A 21,400-nucleotide genomic window follows, 5' to 3' on the forward strand; every position below is an offset into this window, starting at 1 on the left:
CCTGATAGGATTGGACATCACAAAGTACAGTTGTTCTTCTGTGTCCTGAGGGTGAGGGAGGAGGGGAGATTTGTTCTAGAACACTGTCCTCTCCAAAAATCCTTAGGTGCTCAAGACCCTTATAGGAAATGGCGTGGGATTTGCATGAACCTATGCAATTCTCTTGTATACTTTAAATTATCTCTAGAGTACTTAATGTTAGTGCTATATAAAGTTATTAGACTGTAGAGGCTTGGAAGGTGGCTCAGTGGTAGAGCGCTTGCCTTGCATGCCTGAGGCCCTGGGTTCGATTCCTCAGCACCACATAAGCAAAAAGAAAAAAGCCGGAAGTGGTGCTGTGGCTCAAGTGATAGAGCGCTAGCTTTGAGCTGAAGAGCTGAGGGACAGCGCCCAGGCCCAGAGTTCAGGCCCCATGACAGGACCCCCCCCCCAAAAAGTTATTAGACTGTATTGTTTAGGGAACAATGGCCAGAAATCTGTACATGAGACTCTGAGTTCAAGCGCCAGTATACTCTCTTTCACACATTCTCTGTCTGTCTGTCTCTGTCTCTGTCTCTCTCTCTCACACACACAAACACAAGAAATCTGTGCATGTCTTTTTTTTTGGGGGGGGGGTCTGGTTGTGGGCCTGAACTCTGGGCCTGGACGCTGTCCCTCAGCTCTTCAGCTCAAGGCTAGCACTCTACCACTTGGGCCACAGCACCACTTCCGGCTTTTTTCTGCTTATGTGGTGCTGAGGAATGGAACCCACGGCCTCATGCATGCAAGGCAAGTGCTCTACCACTGAGCCACCTTCCCAGCCCAAAATCTGTGCATGTCTGTATGGACAAAAACATTGTTCCTTAACTACATAGCACATACCATGAACAATGTCAGCTTTTTGGTGGTGGTTTGAATTCAGGGCTTTGAACTTGCTTGACTCTGTGTCTACCACTTGAATAATGCCTCCAGCCTGGCTTTTTGCTGCTTAGTTTTGGAGATGGAGTCTTTAGGACTTTTCTTCCCTGGCTCACTTTGAACAGAGATCCTCTGGATCACAGCCTACCAAGTAGCTAGTATTATGGGGCATTTGTCACTGCTGCTTCCTAACAACCTAACATTTTCTATTCTTGGTTGGTCAAATTCGGGAATACAGAACCCAAGGTATAGAGGGCCCACTGAGTTTGCATTTATAACCCTCCCCACTTTTCTCTTAACCCCTAATAATTGTTCATGGTTAGATAAAATCCCCAAGTGATGGAATTCCTAGCATAGGACAGATGTTCAGCGTGTAGGAGGAACAGAGAGTAACTGGGGAGCAAGGAAGTTGTAGTATTGTAGTGGGAAGTGAGGACAAAGACTTTTCTTGGGGAGGAACCCGCCAGTCTCTGTAACTTCACACTCTTCTTTTTAGAAACAATTCTTCTTACACAACAGTAGCATTTTACCAAAAAAAAAAAAAAAAAAAAGGGAAGGTTAAAAAAATCCTGCTGAAGGAGTATGACCTACGGTGAGCATTTGGAGACATTTTGCTCGAGTCTCTTCCCCTGTGTATCTGGATTTGGATCCCTGTTGGACTTTATTAGCAATTTTGTTTTTAAATCTTGGAACAGTGTTTTTAAACCTCCCTGACACCTTCCTGAATTTCCTGGCATAAGGTCTGACGGCGCTGGGCTGGAGCACGCACTGGCAGGGAACCTGGGGCTTGGGATGTGCTCAGGACCCAAGTCAGCATCTAAGTTTCAAGTTCTCGGAGATGCCCAGGCTTCTCCCCCAGCAGTGGTCTTCTTGGGGTTGTGCTCAGATCTCACAAACTGGATGAAGAACTCTGGGGGCGGGGTGGTGGTGGTGGAGGGTGCTTGGGACAAGAGTGTGGACCCCCTGCCCCGTGGGCCCTCTGCGGCTCTCGTGGAAGGGATGCACAGAGGCCACCTGCGCGCTCGCTGGCTCGCAGGTGTGCTCTTGCCGCTGGCCCCAGCGCGGGAGGGGCGCGCGGGTCCCGCCTGCTCCTCGGCCGGCCTGGCCTCCCCGTGGGGGCTCGGCCCACTTTTGCGCAGCAGCTTGGATATTCAAGAGGCTGAAGGCACAGCCTCCACCCCTCCATACGCAGAGGGGAGGACCCTAGATGTCCAGAGTTGGCGAGCAGGTGAAGTGAGGTGACTGCCTTCTCCCGCGAGAATTGTTTGGACTTCAAGAGTCAGCCCCAAGCCGGTGGCGCCAGAACCCGGGTGGAGCGTCGTCCTCCTGGCCTTTCTTTCTTTCTGCGGTGGCCTGGGGGCGGACTGACGTGGCGGCGCCCATCCTGGCCCCCTTGCGGTTTCCCAAGGCCGGAGGAGGTAGTGGAGCAGGAGGGAAGAAGGAGGAGCTCGCTCGCTCGCGGAGCCGGAGCACCAAGGCAGGGGAGGAGCCGCCGGCGGGCGTGGGGGGGTGGGGCAGAGTAGCTGAGAATGGAGGAGGAGCTCCCGTGGGAGCGTGGAGGCGGAGCGGCGAGCCAGGAGGATCCACTGCGAGAAAAGGCGGGGAAGAGGGAGGCGGAGTTAGGGGCGGGGAGATCAGGCCAAAGCCGGGGCCTAGCGTGGAGGCGGAGCCTTGGGGAGAGATTGAACGAGTTGCAGCGAGTAGGGGTGGAGCCCACAGGGAGGGGGCGGGGCCTCTGGCGGCCCCGCCCTCCAGACCCGGCTGCGCGGAGGAGCGAAGATGGCCGGACGCGGACGGGCCTCAGGAGTGAAGTGGTCGCCGGTAGCGGTAGCGGCGGCTGCAGCTCGGGCTGTGAGACTGTGACCTGGTGCGCGGCAGCCACCCGGGCCATCCAGACATTGCAGGCGGCGCAGACAGCGGCGCACAAGATCCGGAGGGCGCCGGTGCGAGGGCGCCCAGCAGAGGATGCGCCGGGTGCGGCGGGAGGCTCCCCGCGGCCGCCCCCGCGCCCTGGGCACCCGGCCTTAGTGCTGGCTGAGGAGGCGGCGCGCGCGGGGCGGCCGGGCGCCGGCGGCGGGGCCCGCGCCGTCATGCCGTGGTTGAGTGGCGGCAGGCGGCGACGGCGGGGACAGACGCGGGAGGCCCCGCGGGAGCCACCGCCGCCCGCGCAGCCCCAGCGGTTAGAAGCCCCGGTGGCGTCCCCCGCGGTGGTCCCCGCGCCCTCGGTGCCCTCAGTACCGCCGCCGTCGCGGGCCAGGGAGAGCTCCGAGCTGCCGCTGCCCGCCGGCTGGGAGGAGGCGCGCGACTATGATGGACGCGTCTTCTACATCGACCACAACACGCGCCAGACGTCGTGGATCGACCCTCGAGATCGGTAAGGGGGCCGGCCGGCGGAGGCTGCGGGATCCGGCGCGGGTGCCGGGGATGCGCTGGCGCCGCGCCCAGTTCGGCTCCGGGCCACCGGGAACCCAGGGCTGCCCCTGCCCCGAAGCCTCGGGGCCAGGATGAGCTCTACTGTCGGGGTGCTTTCATTCCCGCAGCGGAGACTCGTCTGGAGCCCCGCGGTCCGGGCGATGGTCGTGGCGTCTCCAGCCTCGCGTGTCTGCGCCGAGTTCGTGTGTGCGTGCGTGTGCGCGTGTGCGTGTTCGTGTGCGCAGTTGGGGTTGGGACGAGAAGCCGAGCCTCGCTCCGCTCCCACACTACTTCCAGGGCTCGGGCCGAGGATGGAAGCTCCCGCTCTCCGGGCCTCGGGTTCCCAGAGCGCGCAGCTCGGGCTGGCCTCCGCCCGCTCTCCGGTCGCGGGGCGGACGCTCTGAGTCGGTTTCCTCGCGTCACCCGCTGTCCAGGGCCTGGGAGTTGGGCCCCTGGAATTTCCTCTCCCGAGGCTTGACGGATGACCCGCTTTTCCTTCTGCTGCGGTGGCCTCGCCCATGCCTACTCGCGGCCTTTATGGCCCGCCGTCCCGGCTCCAGGCGGGCCAGCCTTCCCGGCCCCCACTGTGGCAAGATGCGCTGTCACCTTGGATCACAAACATGCGCCCCAGCTTTGGGGTGTGGGTTCCTTGGCTGGCGGGCTGAGCCTGGTTTCCATCCAAAGCCTAGTGCCAGACTGGCACTAAAGGGATTCCCATCCCTGGAGCCGGGAGAGACTGTTCCCAAACTCTCTTGATTACTCTAGCGCCTTAAAAATCAAGTGAGGTAAAAATCTGTTTGAAATAGCCTTGTGTACTGTGGCCAGAATGGGATATGATTAGTCCCATATGCTTTTGGAGTAAGTGAAAAACAAGAGTTGTATTTTAACTTTCCTCTTAGTGCAAGATATGCATGGGACAGAGTTGTCTTATTACTCATGTAAATAAATCAGATCCAGTAACAACAGAGTCTTGTAAAAAACACTACCAGATTTCGTTTAATTAATTTCATGGAAGAACGGTTTTCTTTTTTTTCTTTTTTGCTTGATTGTCTGCTGGACCCAATGGTTTAGCTACTTTTTGGAGAGATGTAGTTTTTGTAGAATTAAGGATTCTGTGGAAAGCAAGTGTTTCCATTGGTTATTTGATATCTTGTCCTTTTCAGAGCCTCTTCTCTCCACTCTGGCCCCAGTGCCAAAAAGGAAATACTGCAAGCTTCCTAGCAATTTCAAGACTTGAAAAGGCCCAGTGTGGTGACATTGTGCCTGCTTCCTCCCACCTACACAGGAAAGGCAGGCAGCAAGGCACTGGAGTTTGAAAATAAACTTTTGTGGAGGGAAGCTAACTTGTTTGAAGATTTCTATGGGTTTAGATGGGGAAAAACAAGACCAAACAAAGGGATCATGGTTCCCCCATGTTCTTGGAACCTTTGCGAATCTCTGAACTCTGAAACTTATATAAATCCTAGAACAATTTCATGGATTAAAAAAGCTGCTTAGTTATTTTGAAAATCAGGTGACATCATATAATTTTAACCAAATGTGAGAGCCACATCTGTTTGATCAAACCTGAATGGTTCTGGAATTGGTAGAAAGTACTACTTGGAATGTGGCACTCCTTTGTACTGCACGTTGAAACCCCCCCCCCCCCCAGTGAAAAATAAACCAACTAAAATAGTGTTTGAGCCTGGTGTGGTGGCACAGGCCTGTGATCCCTTGGGAGGCTGAGGCAGGACAGTCTCAATCCCATGGCCAGCCTGAGCTACATAGGAAGATCCTGTCTCCCAAAACAAAGAATTTTGCTTAGAGAAAGGGTATGGCTCAATGTATGAGGGTAATATGAAACAGTTGTGAGCATAATGAAAGGGGGGATTCATTGTGAAAGATATAAATGTATTTTTGTTTTAATGGTATAACCTGTGACATACGTGCACAAGACCCTATAGAAATCTATAGGTTCTTGGTTTCCATGTATTTCATATACATTGCTTATGTTCTTTTGCCACCCCCCCCCCCCCGAAATCTGTTACTGAATAACATTTTTCACTCTTTTCAGACATTACTTAGCTTGCAGGTTCCCTCCTCCCCCAAAGTCCTGCTTCTAATGTTAAGTGTTGATTGAGTGAACAAAAGTAGATATTTTACATTTTTTGTAAAGTAAAAACATGTGTGTAGTTTTATGAGACATTGTTTTTATAGTGAGTGAAAATTCAGCTGGGGACAGCTTGAACTTCAGCTCCCATAATACCTTGCCCGAAATATGTATGGAATGTTCAGCAAGCCACAAACATTTCAGTGGAGTCGGCTGAAGGGTGTAATAGTCATTCTTCCTCTTTCAAAACACAACTTTGCTGACTTTTATAGGTGACTGAGAACCCTTTAAAGTAGTAATTAACTTTTATTATATGGACAGGACTGTATGGCAGAGTGCAGTATTTGCTCCGAGTACATCTGACAGTTAAATCCCGTTTTGAATCTTGTTTGATTCATAACACTGGAAAATGGTGTTGAAGAAAGGTGAACTTTCACCAAACAGCTAGCTTCCAAATAGCTCACAGGAAAGAGGCAAAAAAAAAGTGTTTAAAGAAAATAAAATTATGGAAGGAATAAATGAATACAGTAAGTTAGGTAAAATTGTTGATTTTAAACATTATTTCATATGTAATTTAGTCAAAATGAGAATTGTATGAAATATGCTGCTGTAAGCTAAATAACCAAGAGCCAAGGGATATAAACAAAATCTCTTCTAGAGTGTTACAGTAATTCTGTTCAGTGTTATGTTTAACAACATTTGATATTGCCAACTCTTAGTTTTTTTTTTGTTGTTGTTTGCTTGTTTGTTTTTTTGAGATGAGGTCTCATAGCCTAGCCTGGCTTGGAACTTAAGATCCTCCTTCCTCTGTCCCTGAATACTGGGATTCTAGGCACACAGAACCATGTTTCCCTTTATTGAAACTCTAATTTTGAAAGTTACATTAAGAACACAAAGCTTAGGGAAACATCTTTACAGATGTATTTACTACAGATGCGTCAAAAAAATCTCAGTGTTCTATAAACATAACTTTTTACCTTGGTTATGAGCTTTCTTTAGGTTTAAACTAATTTTAATAGACTAATACTATGAATATACTTTCCATATTAATATTACTGTGAATTATGTTAAAAAAACTCTTTTGCAAAGTCAATTTGCCATTTCTATGATGTCTGAAAGTTTCCTTGCATAAGTCGTGTGTGTGTGTGTGTGTGTGTGTGTGTGTAGTGGTATGCATATATTCCACAAGTATTAACTCAGAGTTCAATGGCCACCTTATAAAAAAGTATTCATTGGATAGAAAATATGGGAAGGAAATATTTGCCTTAAAAAATATTCAGTGCTTACAACAGTTGCGTATATACATGCTTCCTGCAGGGTTTTTTTGAATTCTTCTGTAGAGGGATTCAGTCTTTGAAACTGGATGTTTTGTTTCCTGTAGCTCAGTTGGAGTTGTATGATACTGGCAATCCAGCTCAAGGCATTTGAAGAACACTGTGAAAAATCACATTTGAGATCAAAGCAGAGTGTAAATAATCATAATGGTGGTGGACCACCAAGATTATAGTATGGCATGAGCTTTTGAGGACCTATTTGTTGACTAAAAGAGATTTGACCCTTCACCAAATGGAAAAATTCTGTGGTATATGAAAATCTTGTGAACACATTTTTGTTTTTAAGTAGGAAAAAGAGCACACATAATTTATTACATGCCTAAGAGATGGGAGTATTTGACTCTAGGCTTTTCTTTAAGGAGAAAACAGTCTGTGGCTCTGGAATTTGCCAGGTTGGAACAGAAACCGGACAACTACCTGCTACCTTCTTGGAACCTTGGTCCAGCATTATTTAATAAGAGTTTGACTATATTTACTCCACAGAGTCTGTTTCTGGATTATATGAACTATTGCGCTTGAGCTTTCTCAAAAAATTAATGAGTTCTCCACTTTTCATTTTTTTCTTTTCTTCTCCCCCTGAGACAGGACCTCACTATGTAGCCCAGGCGGGCCTTGAATTTACCATCTTCCTATGTTAACATCCTGAGCACTAGAACTATGGGCATGAGCCACACCTGGCTCATGTTTTTAAGATTATAGCTAATGGTTGTATCAGGGAATGTCTGGCTTTTAAGGCCATCAGAATCTTCTCTCACTTCCATTTATATTGTCAACAATTGCTTCTTAGTTAAATATCTTTCATTTCCTTTCCTTCTCTTTTTTTTTTCTCCAAGAAAAGTGAATGGAAAAGTCATTGATTTCCAAAAATAGTATCCGGATGTTTGGAAATCTCCAAGTATCGTTCTCTTTCCTTTGCTTTTGATTTGGGAAGTGGAAATAATGTGTATCATGGTGTCTGGTAGGTCCTACTTCAAGATCCTATGGGTTAAGTGATGTGATCAAGGTCATGTGGGAAGCCTGAGGTGGGCATTTTGAATGCTGGCCCACATCCTTTTGCTAATGACCGCCTTTCCAATAAATTCAATAAAATTAACCTGATGTAATAAAAGTAAAGTTAAATTCTGCTGAGCTCAGTTAGCCTCACTTAAATCTAATAAAGCAAATATTTATGCAGATTCTTAGCCTTCTGTGTGCCAGGATGGTATTTGGAGACCAGGTTTTTTTCCTTTTAGGAGGCAGAAGACAGATGTAAAATGAAGGCAGAAATACTCACAAGTTATCTTCGTATTAAGTCAGTTTTTGTAATCACTTCTAAGGAAAGGAGAAACAGCTCTTCTGAGCCTGGGGTGGCATTTTCCCTTGTTTGTCAGTCTCAGGTGAGGATTGTGGTGCTTTTCTACTGATGAGCAAGATAAGGCAGGACAGGAGAAAAATGCTGGAGATGAGGAAGTGCTAGGTGTGTTCGGAATAAGTGAGAGAATCAGGTGATTTGACTGACACACAGGTTTCATGGGAGAGTTAGAAGACTCAAGCCAGACCATGCGTAGCTTACACTCTTATAGCTTTGGGGCCAAAAGAGCTAAGAATATTTTGCTCCAACTCCTCTTTTCACACTTGAGAGTGTAGCTAAGTGGCATGATCTGTTGGTAGTTAGAAGGACAGAAACTTGAGCTGGGACCTTTTGGCCCATGATCTATTCCTCTTTCTAGTATGCCCCCAAACTACCCAATGCTACCCATTTCTAAGCATATTGCCTGTTTGGTCATTTATTTAACAACTCTTTGGTGCAGTTTCCAGAGTCTGTGGTCAGGTCCTTTTCTCTATGCGACTTAAACCACATTGGTGTTTTGTTTCTGAGTCCGCACCATGCTCTCCCTGCCAGTGTGTTTCTCCCTCCTGGGATCCCCTGACTCTGAGCTCTCTCTCTTTTTAAAGTACTGGTTATTAAACTCAGGGCCTAATGCATGCTAGGGGAGTGTTTTTTTCATGGATCTATACCCCAAATTCCTGGCTCTGAATATAGTAGACCTATGTTGTGTTTCTCATGTGCCAGCAGTTTAGGCATTTACCTAGACGCTTTTATCAAAAGCTCTCATGCTCTACCTGTACCTTGTACTGGTCTACAATGGTTATTTTGATCTTGCATTCATTGTTTGATATTTAATCCACCTGGTGGTGTGATTGCCCCTGAAAGCTGTCACTGTCGGAATCCCTGAAACCTGTTAATAAGTTACCTTTCATGGCAGAAGAGTCTTTGCTAAAGTGAAGTTAAGAATCACAAGATAGAGAGAGGATCCTGGATTATCTGATGGGTCCAGTGTTATCTCCTGGGCCTTACTGGAGGGAAGCTGGAGACTGAGAGTCAGAGGTGGAGAAATGACAATAGAACCAAAGGTTGGAGTCACAAGGCCATGAGCCAAGGAATGCAGGTAGCCTCCTGAATCTGGAAAAGGCAAGGAAATGGATTCCTCCCTTGAGCCTGTAGATGATACACAGCCCCACGGACACATTGACTTTAGCTTGGTAAAAATGATGATTGACTTCTGATCACCAGAACAGTAAGCATGTTGTTTGAAACCCTTCGGTTTGTGGCAATTTTGTCGCAGCATCAGTAGGACTAACGACCACACTTGCACGCATTGTGTCCCAACCATCTGATCAGCTTGGTATCTTTGGTAACAGCTTCAACAGCTGACATTTATTGCATGCCCAGGCAGGTAGAGCGCTAAACATTTTCTACTCATTTTGTCTTCCTAGCTTCTCATAGTGCTGTTAAGATGGGTTCTCATTTCTCATAGGCCGAGTGTTGGGACTCACAGTAGATAGAGTGCACCGCATTGTGTGTGTGTGGTGAGCTAGTAATGTATGTGGTGGTAGGCAGGTTAGATTTCTGAGGGTAGAGGCAGCTTGGAGACGTGGAGTTTTCTTAATTGGTGATGGGTCTGAAATAGAAAAATCAAAGCTAGAAAAAAAGCTAGAAAATTTAGGGTCTCTATCAGAGAACTTGCAAGGAAAACTAGAAGTGCAGAGGTATTTAGGCAACACAATGCTTAAAGGCCAGTTAAACCAAGAGGGGCTCAAAAGAACCTTGCTTTCACCTTAGGGGATGTTGAGCTACACCAAGACCAACCCAAAAGCCTTTTTTTTTTTTTGTCAGTCATAGGGCTTGAACTCTGGGCTGGGCGCTGTCCTAGCTCAAGGTGAGCACTCTACCACTTGAGCCACAGCTCCACTTCCAGTTTTCTGGTGGTTCATTGGAGATAAGAGTCTCATGGACTTTCCTGCCTGGGCTGGCTTTGAACCATGTTCCTCAGATCTCAGCCTCCTGGGTGGCTAGGATTACAGGCGCGCACCACTGGCACCTGGCTTAGGCATTCATTTTAATCACACTTAGAAGCCTTTATTGTTTGGTGTTTGTGTGCTGAATGACTTCGTTATCATAGAGAAACATGCTGAATCATTCAAGCTACTGTGCTACTGATAGATAATGTTCTATAAGATACACAAACCATGAAAGTGTTACTTCAGATGAGGCTTTCTCCATCTTGGCCATATCAGTACCAAAATAGGATGGGATCATTTTTTGTTTTGGGGTTGTCCTGTGTAATGTAGATATTTAGCAGCATTCTTGACATTTACTCACTAGATTTAGATACCAGTAGCAAACGTCCCCCAAAAACCCAAATTGTGATAAACAAAAAATGTCTCTAGATATTCCCAAATGGGTTCTGTGGACAATATCCACACGTTATGACATTTTGTCTTTAGCAGCTGAATCCGTCCTAAGCAGACTGGCAGTTCCTGAGGTGATGGTTGCTAAGACCATAGTGGTCTGATTTCTGTTTCCATGAAGAACACAAATACAATGATATGAAAATCCTGAACTAATACATGAAACTTTGGGAACATATATAGGGAACATATGTGTGTGTGTGTGTGTGTGTGTGTGTGTGTATTGCTCAATTCTGAGAATACATTGAGTTGATAAGTCTTTTTTTTTTTAATTTTTGTCAGTGATGGGGCTTGAACTCTGGGCCTGAAAGCTGTCTCTCAGTTCTTCAGCTCAAGGCTAGCACTCTACCAGTTGAGCCACTATGCCACTTCCGGTTTTCTGATGGTTTATTGGAGATAAGAGTCTCACGGAGTTTCCTGCCCGGGCTGGCTTTGAACCGTGACCCTCAGATCTCAGCCTCCCGAGTAGCTAGGATTACAGGCGTGAGCTACCAGTGCCCAGCTTGAGTTGATCAAACTTTATGGACTGTCACGTGTATACATAGATGCAGCTCAAAATGAGGAGAAAATGAATCTGTTCATACTTCATTGTATTATAGCTGCCAAGAGAGTTAACTGGCCTTTTGAATGTGTATGTGTGTGCACATGTGCCCCTGACTTTCTTTGCTCAGGTCTAGAAATGCCGACAAACACATCTGAAAAGGCTGCTTAGGGAGCTGTGAGATAGCATTTTCCATCTGGAAAGTCCTCTTTATTTCCTTAAAACACAAGGGGGCTTGAGGGAAAGAGTAGGAAGGAGGCTTAGACGAGGACCTTCTTGTACCAACCCTCAGGCACCCAGCCCTGGAGGGTTAGCGGGGAGGGGCATTGATGCAGATAGGAGATGTTCCAAGTAGCTTCTAAATACCAGCCTTACTGCCAGTGGGAGAGAGAGCCTCTACCTACATGGGGTTGGTGGTGCCTTCAGGCTACCTGGAGCTTGGTCAGGAAACCCAAAGGCCATATCTGTGCCTTTAGAACGCCATGTCCCTCAGTAGGGGAGGTCTCGGGGTGTGCAATTGGCTGAATAGGCTGAGGAAATTATTCCCATTTTAAACATTTCAGATCTGATTCATACAGTATAAGAAGTGCCATTTAAAAGTGTATAATTTAGTGGGTTTTGGTATATTCACCGCTATCTAATTCTCATCATTCCCCCAAACAATCCCATGCTCATTAGCTTTTACTCTCCATCTCCCTCAAACCCTGCCAACCACTAATCTACTTTCCATGTCTATCAATTTGCCTTTTCTAAACTTTCACAGGGACCTCCCTGGGTAATTCTTGGTAACTCCCTGTGAATCTATAATCATTTCCAAATAGAAATTTTTTAAAGAAAGGAATGATGGAACTAAGCAGAGATCTAGTGTTTATATATATATATATATATATATATATATATATTCATATATATATACACACATACATATAGTTTTATATATAGTTTTTTCCAAATTAAATAATCTTCTTTAACTCACTTAGATTTTATTCTGCTTTGTATGCACAGTGCCTGACATAGTAAGTTCTTAGCAAGTGTCTATTGAATGTACAGACCTAGGTTTTACTGCTTTATAATGATCATTTTATGTTTTTACTATATTTTACTGACTTTTTCTCATGTGTTCTATAATTCTGAAGACCAATCCCTTCTTTCAAGCTCTCAGTATTCCCAGTCTGTTGAGGTGGCCCCTCTTCATCTTGACTCAGGGGATAGAACCGTCTCTGCAGCTAGGGGTAAAATCCTAATTGCCATAAGCCAGTTGGTCCCGCTTAGGGAAGACCTTTCCTTCTAGGGGCACTTGGTAAATAAAATTTGGAGGCAATTTTGGTTGTTCCAGTGAAGGGTAGGTTCAGCTGACATCTAGTGGGTAGAAACCAAGAGTGATGATAAATGTAAAATGTCTAGAACAGACCCCACCACCACAAAAAAATGACCCAGACCAATAGTGTTTGAGATTGAGTAAAGCCAAATCATACAACATTGAAGTCTGCCATTTCTTGAGGAAGAAGCATATGACCCAGACCTGGCCATTGATCTATGAGGAGATGGATGAGGCAGACATGGTTGGAGAGGTTATTGTCCCTATAAGCCTACATGAAAGGAACTTCTAATTCATATTTTGTCTCCATAAAAGCTGAGAGCTGCCATGGAGGCCAAAGGGAGCTGGCTAAGAAACCTAGGGTGGCTGAGTAGACTACTACATGCTGTATAGATAAACAAAGCTTCTGGAGCTGTCTGCCCTCAACATTTTTTAATGGAAAAGATGAAATAAGGGCATCTTTTCTTGTGTGTGTGTGTGTGTGTGTGTGTGTGTGTGTGTGTGTGTGTGTGTGTGTGTGTGTCTGTCTGTCTGTCTGTCTGTGTGTCTGTCTGTCTGTCTGTCTGTGCCAGTCTTGGGGCTTGAACTCAAGGTCTGGGCACTGTTCCTGAGTTTTTTTCTCCCCAAGGCTAATGCTCTACCACTTGAGCCACAGCTTCACTTGGTGGTTAATTGGAGAGAAGAGTCTCACAGACTTTCCTGCTGAGGCTGGCTTCAAACCATGATCCTCAGATCTCAGCCTCCTGAGTAGCTAGGATTACAGGCGTGAGGCACCAGTTCCTGGCACAATTATTTTCTTTGTATTTTTTTTTTTTATGTTTTCAGTAGGAGATAATTCTAGGCACAGGATAAATGTCATTTTGTTTGTTTTACCACATTTCTTAGGATGTTTTAGAGTTATAGGAACTTTGTAAAACTTGGACAGCTCCCTCATTGTTAATGTGCTGTATCACCATAGTATATTTGTCAGAACTAAGAAGCCCAGCTTGCTACATATTACTATTAATAATATACTTTTTTGTTTTCTTAATCAATTTTTTTCACTATGGTTCTTTTCCATAACATTAGTTTTTAGTACTAAATTCCTGCCATTTGTACAGTTCACCATAATATTTTCGATGACTTCATAGTCATTTATGTGGGTAGTCTTTCGCATGACTGATAGCCTTGTTCTGAAGCTTTACAGTAGACTTTAGTGATCTGAAAAATCTGAGAATCATGGAGCTTGGGAAATTTGACATAAGATTGTGAATCTGTGTTCAGAGAAAGGTACCAGTGCATGGTAACTTGTGTATGCTTTTAGGGGATTACAGAGCTCTGCAAGCCCCAAAGTGATTCCTGGAATAATGGGGATTTAGTTTGTCTCTCACAGAGATGTGCCACGTACTCTGGAAGGAATGCTGAGTAAACACATTCTCCTGTATTTACCATTACTAGCCTAGGTATGTCATAAAAGATTCATCTGACAGTGATTCACAGAGAACCTTGCATGCTTTTCCCAGCTCTTTCCTATCCCTTTCCCCAGCCCAGATTTAAACTGTGGTATACAGATACTAGATACAAGTCCAAAGTACTGGATAGGTTTCACATGAAAAGGGAAGCTGTGGGTGAATTAAAACCCTAGGATACTTAGTGAAAGAGGCAGATACAAAGAAAACCTATGGTAGGATCTACTTTCCATGAAATGTCCAGAAAAGATATGTCTACAGAGATGGAAAGTAGATCGGTGATACTTGGGACTAGGAGTGGTAGTGACTGCTAATGGGCACGAGAGGTTTTATTGGGCTGATGGAAATGCTATAAAACTGAATTGTGTATTACACAACTCAATGAATTTGCTAAACATATCGAATAGTACACATGAAACAGGAGAGGTGGTTTTTTTTTTTTTTGTTGTTGGTCATGGGGCTTGAACTCTGGGCCTGGGCACTGTCCCTCAGCTCTCCAGCTCAAGGTTAGCACTCTACCACTTGAGCCACAGCGCCACTTCCAGTTTTCTGAGTGGTTTATTGGAGATCCAAGTCTTACGGGCTTTCTTGCCCCAGCTGGCTTTTAACTGTGATCCTCAGATCTGAGCCTCCTGAGTAGCTAGGATTACAAATGTGAGCCACTGGCACCCGGCATAGGAGAGTTTTTTCACCCTTCCCTTTTCCCCTTTCCCTTTTCATTTTTCCCCTTTCCTTTCCCCTTTCCCTTCCTTTCCTTTCTTTTGCCTTCCATTCTCTTCCCTTCCCTTCTGGCTTTTTTGGGTGGTTAATTGGGGATGAGTCTCACATACTTTCCTGCTTGGGCTGGGTTTGAACCATGATTCTCAGATCTCAGCCTGCTGTGTAGGTAGGATTAAGGGTGTGAGCCACTGGCACCTGGCTGAAACTGGAGACATTTATCATATACTGACTATACTTTAATAAGTGGGTTTACAAACAATTTTTTAAAGGAAACTCGTTTTTAAATTCAGATGGCTGCTTTGACTTTGTAATAGGAGAGACCAGAATGTAGATTAGGCTTGGCAGCCTCAATTCATGCAAAAGTCTTTTCTTTTCTTTTCATTAGCTTTTCTTTTCTTTCTTTTTTTTTTTTTTTTTTTTTTGGCTTCTCAAAATGTCCATACAATTGTCAGGGAAACTTGCCAAGAAGCCACATGTTAGCATTGCCTAGAAGTTTTGCCAACTGTCAGGGGAGAACAATACCTGGTATGTAACAACCTGGTAATCATTATTGGATTAAAAATATAGTTGGTTCTCACCAAGGTAACCAACTTTTTCACTCAGAGCAATTTATCTTACAGGATGACTCACTCATATTTCTGGTTGTTTTCATAAAGTTGAAGTGAATCTGGATACCTGGCAGTATCAGAAGTAAAGAGAGCCGGGCGCCGGTGGCTCATGCCTGTAATCCTAGCTACTCAGAAGGCTGAGATCTGAGGATCGCAGTTCAAAGCCAGCCCGGGCAGGAAAGTCTGTGAGACTCTTGTCTCCAATAAACCACTAGAAAACCGGAAGTGACGCTGTGGCTCATGAGGTAGAGTGCTCACCTTGAGCTGAAGAGCTGAGGGACAGCGCCCAGGCCCCAGAGTTCAAGCTCCATAACAGACACACACACACACACACAAAAAGAAGTAAAGGACCAATTGATACTTGGGGCTTCAAGAATTAACATTCTTTTCTTTAATATGTACATATATATATTATGAAGAATCTCTTAAAGTGATCAGATACACATTTCTAGTGTTTTCTTTGTAGTTAGGGTTTATAAGGACCATCAAGCAAATTTGGTATGCCCTAGAAGATACCACTAACCATATGGACTGCAAAAGTGTCGGTAACCCTGATTTCAGACATGGACAGCTTTGAGACTGACTCTCTGTCTCTGACATTTCTTGTAAGCTGCAAGGTAGGTTATTTGGGTTCTGTGAGCCTCAGTTTCTGCTTTCATAAACTGTGGATGAAATCTTGCCTTCTAGGTTGATTGAAGACTCAGTATGATTGGGTGAAGCACTTAGGTCAATCAATGTCCAGCGCATGCTAGGCCCTCACGTTTTTGTGTTAGCTTACATAAGTTATATAATGGGAGATTTCATTGTTATATTTCCACACATTTCTTGGGGCCGCACTTAAGAGTCATTTAGCTTTGGGATTCTTCAGTATTTTTATGCTTTAGCTTGTGAAAATTCCCACTCTAGCATATATATCTCTTTGGCTTCTGATTTGCTTACTCATTTTCCTCTAAGTTGGATAGCACTGGCAGCTCCTCAGAATTCACACTCTTTCTTACCTGTTTGAAGCTATTCTTTGCATTTTCTTGGTGTTGTTGCTAAGAAAGTGAAGTTGAGAGAATGAAATGTTACAAGAGAGAGCACAGATGAGAGCTGTCAACCTTTTTCTGTTTAGGGTCAGATAGTGTTAGGCTTTGCAGGCTACAGATCTCCGTGGAAATTACACACCTCTGCTGTTTAGGGTCAGATAGTCTTAGGCTTTGCAGGCTACAGATCTCCGTGGAAATTGCACACCTCTGCTGTTTAGGGTCAGATAGTCTTAGGCTTTGCAGGCTACAGATCTCCGTGGAAATTGCACACCTCTGCTGTTTGAGTGCAGAGGCAGGTAGAGGCAGCATGGGAGTGAATGGGCCCATCTGTGTTCCAATAAAGCTTCATTTAGGCCAGCTCACCACCCCTTAGTTGATGTCAAGGTTGTTTATTTATCATGTTAATACAACCAAAGCTATTATGTTATAAATTTTATTATTGTTGCACCAGCTTGATATTTAGGATATCTGAAAATATCCTAACCATATACAGAGCTATTGATTTTTTTTTTCTTTTTCTTTTGGTCGGTTGTGGGGCCTGAACTCTGGGCCTGCGCACTGTCCCTCAGCTCTTTAGCTCAAGGCAAGCGCTCTATCACTTGAGCCACAGCACCACTTCCACCTTTTTCTACTTATGTGGTGCTGAGGAATCGAACCCAAGGGTTCATGCATGCAAGGCAAGCGCTCTACCACTGAGCTACCTTCCCAAACCCAGAACTATTGATTTCTAAAGTATTAATTTCATCATGTTCTGGAACTTGAAATTTGCAGCACTCAGTGGCATTAGAGAGTATAAAAAAATTCACATCATGCCATTAGATCTCGCTCCTTAATGAATAGTTATTTCATATGGGCCAGGCAGAGGAGAAGGAAGCAGCTTGTCCACAGGCACATCTTTGAAAGTTTCTCCTGGTATTCATGGGCCAGTGGTGGGAGATGGGAAAGTAGATGAAGCAACTCTCAAGAAGCAGTAGAAGGCAGTGCAGATTACCTTCAGTGTTAGCTTAGGTATTTTCCAAACAGCATGTGCCCAAAGCCAGGAAAGACTTTTTACCCTTAAATTCACAAATTCCACTGAAATAGTGGTGGTTCTCAGCCAGGGATAATTTAGCTGTCCAGGGGACATTTGGAAATGGCTGGGGACATTTTTTGGCTGTCATAACTTGGTGGGAGTGGGATGGGGGAATGTGTGCTCAGGGCTGTGGGCTGGAGCTCAGCAATGCTGCTTGCTCTCCTACTGTGCACAGGACGGCCTGTCATGACAGCGAGTGGGCTAGCCTCTGTGTTCACAGGTCTGAGGCCAAGAACCTGCTCCAATGTTTGAACAGTAAGCTATTCTTAGACAGTCCTGGTCCATGTGGAGCTTCCAAAGCTTAGTGGCAAGTAGCAGTAGTGAGTATGTCAGTACCTTGTAGCAAAAACCCTCTGGTGGATAAGGTTGACAGGGCTTCCGGTGGAGTTAGGTAGCCATGTTGTGGAGGGCATCGGGGAAGCTTTGCCATTTGAATGGCTTTGAATTGACAGCTGCAGGAGGTTAGGAGGAAACCGGAGGGCAGGGCAGAAGCCTGGCAAGTTGGGGAGAAGGAACGGCACAGGCTGAGGGGAAGGTGATGGAGTCAGTAGGATGTGGTCATTAGGAGGGTGTGGCTCTTTAAAGGCCTTATGGGTCATTGTAGGGACTTTAGCTGTTGGGAAGCCGTTCTTTTGGGGCTTCACATTTTAGTGGGATTACTCTGACTTGTCAGAGACTGTAAGAAGGTGGAAGCTGAGGTGAGAAAACTGGTTAAGGAGATGGTTGCTATCACTGGGGCCAGGCAGTGGTGGCTTAGGCCAGAGAGGAAACAGTGGGTGCTAGATGCTTTCTGATCTAGATGTGGTTTCTTTGGGCTCTGGATGCCGTGTTCTGGCCTCCTGTTTGATTGACCTGCTTTTGATGCTGCCCCTCAGAATCCCTGCCAAAATGGGTGTCAAGGCTGTAATGCTTGGATTGGCACAAAGGAGATGGGGTTTTTCCTGTACTCAGCTTTGCTGCTGGGCTGCAAGGAATTCCGTGGAACAGAAAATGCCTGCCCTACATGCACTGTGTTCTCATTATTTTAGCAGTCAGGCTGCGCGCTGAGACACAGTAGCTAGAGGAGGCTCACATATGCTTTTGGAGTGCTCATGTGCCATACATACTTGAGTTTCGAAACTGCGCTTTTGTTGTTATTCTTTAAGAAGTAGTAATTGTTTACTAATGGCTGCAGTAGTTTAGGATCTAAAATGACAAGGCTCCAGTCTATAGGAGGCACCTCCACAGGGTTTGTCACAGTGTTTCTTCCAGGAGGACAGTGGATTTTCTTAAGAAGCTGTATGACCCTGTTCTGCTATAGATAATACTCATTCAAAAGGTACTCCTTTTGAAGTAACCTGACCCACATTAGCCCAAGATTGTCATCTGGTCAATTTCAGTATTAAAAGCCAAGACACCAGAAACCAACCTTCCCTCTTCTCCAGCCCATGTCATAAACCTCCACAATGTCACCATGCACATGGCATATTGACAAAAATGTCACGGATTACCAAGAATAACTTCTTGAATTCATATGCAGTCACTAGAGCGGGGCAAAGTAGTTTTTGCATTTTAAGTGTCACCATAGCAACCGGAATGAAGATTTTCATTTGAATAACTCCCGATGCTCAGCTTTACCTAGGGGCTTTAGATGCGCTTACTTTCAAATTTTAAATTTGAACATGTACTTACTAAGTTTCGAAAATAATATAGAGGGTTTTTTTGGTGTTATTTCACTTATCATCAAATCCTCCCCCTTCCTTTTTTTTCCCCCCACGGCTCTGGGGCTTGAACTCTGGGCCTGGGTGCTGTCCCTGAGCTTCTTTTGCTCATGTCTAGTACTCTACCACTTGAGCCACAGCGCCACTTCTGGCTTTTTTGAGTAGTTTATTGGAGATAAGAGTCTCGTGGCTAGAGTTTCCTGCCTGGGCTGGCTTTGAACCACCATCCTCAGATCTCTGCCTCCTGAGTGGCTAGGATTACAGGTGTGAGCCACTGGTGCCCAGCTCATCAAATTCCCTTTAAAACACAGATGACTGTAAAGTTTTGCATGAACCTGTGTCTTGGTTTTCAGAGTCATCGTCAGTGTCTCAGCTCTCAGTCTAATGCTAGCTTAGTCAGTATTTGATAAGACCCAAAGTCTGCATTTCCTTTGGAGAGCCTAGTTTTCTGTGTGAAGTGGGAGAGACATAGTACCTTCTTTCCATAGTACCTTCTGCTCAGGAGTGGTTAATAGTCACTCTTTCATCTACTGCTCTGGATGCCATCCCTTTTGCTGCATGAGAGAAAAATAACACCTTAGAATTTTACTTCAGGGACAAATGTCACTTTTATCATGCTTGGAGGTCTAAAACCATGTGAATTAATCCCAACCAGATGGTAGGGGACAAGAGATAAGCTGTTTCTTTCGCCTCATGGCCTATTAGATTTGCTTGGGGAGCAGCCCTCTCTGAGTCAACTTGGATTTTTGTTTGTTTGCTTGTTTTGGTCAGTTGTGGGGCTTGAACTCTGGGCCTGGGCACTGTTTGTCTCTAAGCTCTTCAGCTCAAGGCGAGCACTCTACCACTTGAGCCACAGAGCCACTTCTGATTTTCTGGTGGTAAATTGGAGATGAGTCTCATGGACTTTCCTGCCTGGGCTGGCTTTGAACCTTGATCCTCAGATCTCAGCCTCCTGAGTAGCTAGGATTACAAGTGTGAGCCACTGGCGCCCAGATTCAACTTGGATTTTTTAGCTCTTCAGTTCAGTGGTGTTCCAGTCCACTGTTTGTTACAGAAGAAACAAATGTGCCTCTGTCCTTTCTGTCTTTTCTTCACTGGTATTGGGTTGCTTTACTTGTTTACCAACCACCTTGAGTTGAAGAAGAGTTCTTGGCATATCCCAAATTAGTCAAATAAATGAAAACCAAGGCATTTTTTTGTGAAGAAATCTAATCACAAAATGGTACCTGAAAGCATGAGCTATTAGAATTCATTTTGTGAAATAGTGGTCAGTAATGTTTACCACACTGGGGGTGGGGGGTGTAAAGTGGTTGCTTTTTCTCCCCTCACCTAATAGGCAAACCTGTGTTAAAGTTATATTCTTTTAATTAGTGCCCATAAGTTCTTTTTTTTTCATTCACATGGCTTGCTGCAAAAGTAAAGATACAACAGAAGCAAAACTTATAAGCCATGATTCTTTTAATAGTTAGGTCTTACACTTACTGGAAAGATAGTACCAAACGACCAACTTCACAGAAGCAAGGAAAAGAAAGCACTCCAGAAAGATGTCAATTATAGCACAGTTTATAAAAAAGACCAGTGAATACTATGTATAGCAATGCTTCATAGTAACTACTTCAGTTGAATTGATAAACCTATGTTTTGCCATTTTCGATCAATATTGTTAACACATGATTTCTGAAATACATGTAAGAACTAGTCACAGTGAACAGTGAAGCCTATTGCAAGGTGGGTCTTACTCTTCAGATTTCCTATAGGAATCAGACTGAGACCATACCAGCAGTCTTTCCTGACAAGTGACATCTCTAGCCACTGGTGATAAGCCAGCTCCAAATAGATCCATCTTTCTTCTCTTGAGCTGTTCATTGCTGCAGCTGAAGTTTTACCTCCCTGTATTGGCTTAGGAGTCTATTACGATTTGTCCTCATTTGGTGTTATTAATGAGCACATCATAGTCTGCTGATAGTTGATGACAGCACTCCAATTCGTTCAAAGTGTTCATCTGTGCCCACTTAACTGTTTTAGGGCTTTTGTATCTTTCTGGGGGTATGACTTAAATGTACTCACTGTTCTCATTGCGATGATCTTGAATGCCTTGTAGCTGTGATTTTGCTATTATCTTTATTTTCTGAATGCTACATATCTACTTATCTTGTTTTAAAATACATATTTTCCTCCTCAGGGAGAAGGAGGGGAAGCAATGTCATGCTCTGATGAGCATAACATCAGATTAAATCCTAAGGACTTAGGCATAGCATTGTTCATTTTTATGTCATTTGGAGGTAGTGGTACACATTCAGCATTGATGCTTCTCAATCGTAGATTCAAGTAATATTAACATGGAGAGTTGTAGTGTATGTCTCTCTTATGCCCAAATACTAATCTATTGTAAATATGGTTCATGTTTATTTATCCATCTGTCCATGATCAATACAGGGATTTGCTCAGAACTGAGAAGGTAGGAGGGTTCTAGGACTGTTGATGGAACTTTCTAATGATAA

The 21,400-nt window shown here is 44.8% G+C and overlaps 1 protein-coding gene across 1 annotated transcript in view; it reads left to right on the top strand.

Annotated features, from left to right (window-relative positions):
* Nucleotides 1–3,016: 3,016 nt before the first annotated feature.
* Wwc3 (WWC family member 3) overlaps nucleotides 3,017–21,400 on the top strand; it is a 112,678-nt gene continuing 94,294 nt past the window's right edge. Inside the window, exon 1 of the mRNA XM_042680517.1 lies at nucleotides 3,017–3,271. The gene's annotated coding sequence lies outside the window, so the exon portion shown is untranslated. The remainder of the gene's footprint in view (nucleotides 3,272–21,400) is intronic.

Source organism: Dipodomys spectabilis, unplaced genomic scaffold (assembly GCF_019054845.1).
Source record: "Dipodomys spectabilis isolate Male_0828 unplaced genomic scaffold, ASM1905484v1 ptg000061l, whole genome shotgun sequence".
Lineage (NCBI taxonomy): Eukaryota > Metazoa > Chordata > Mammalia > Rodentia > Heteromyidae > Dipodomys > Dipodomys spectabilis.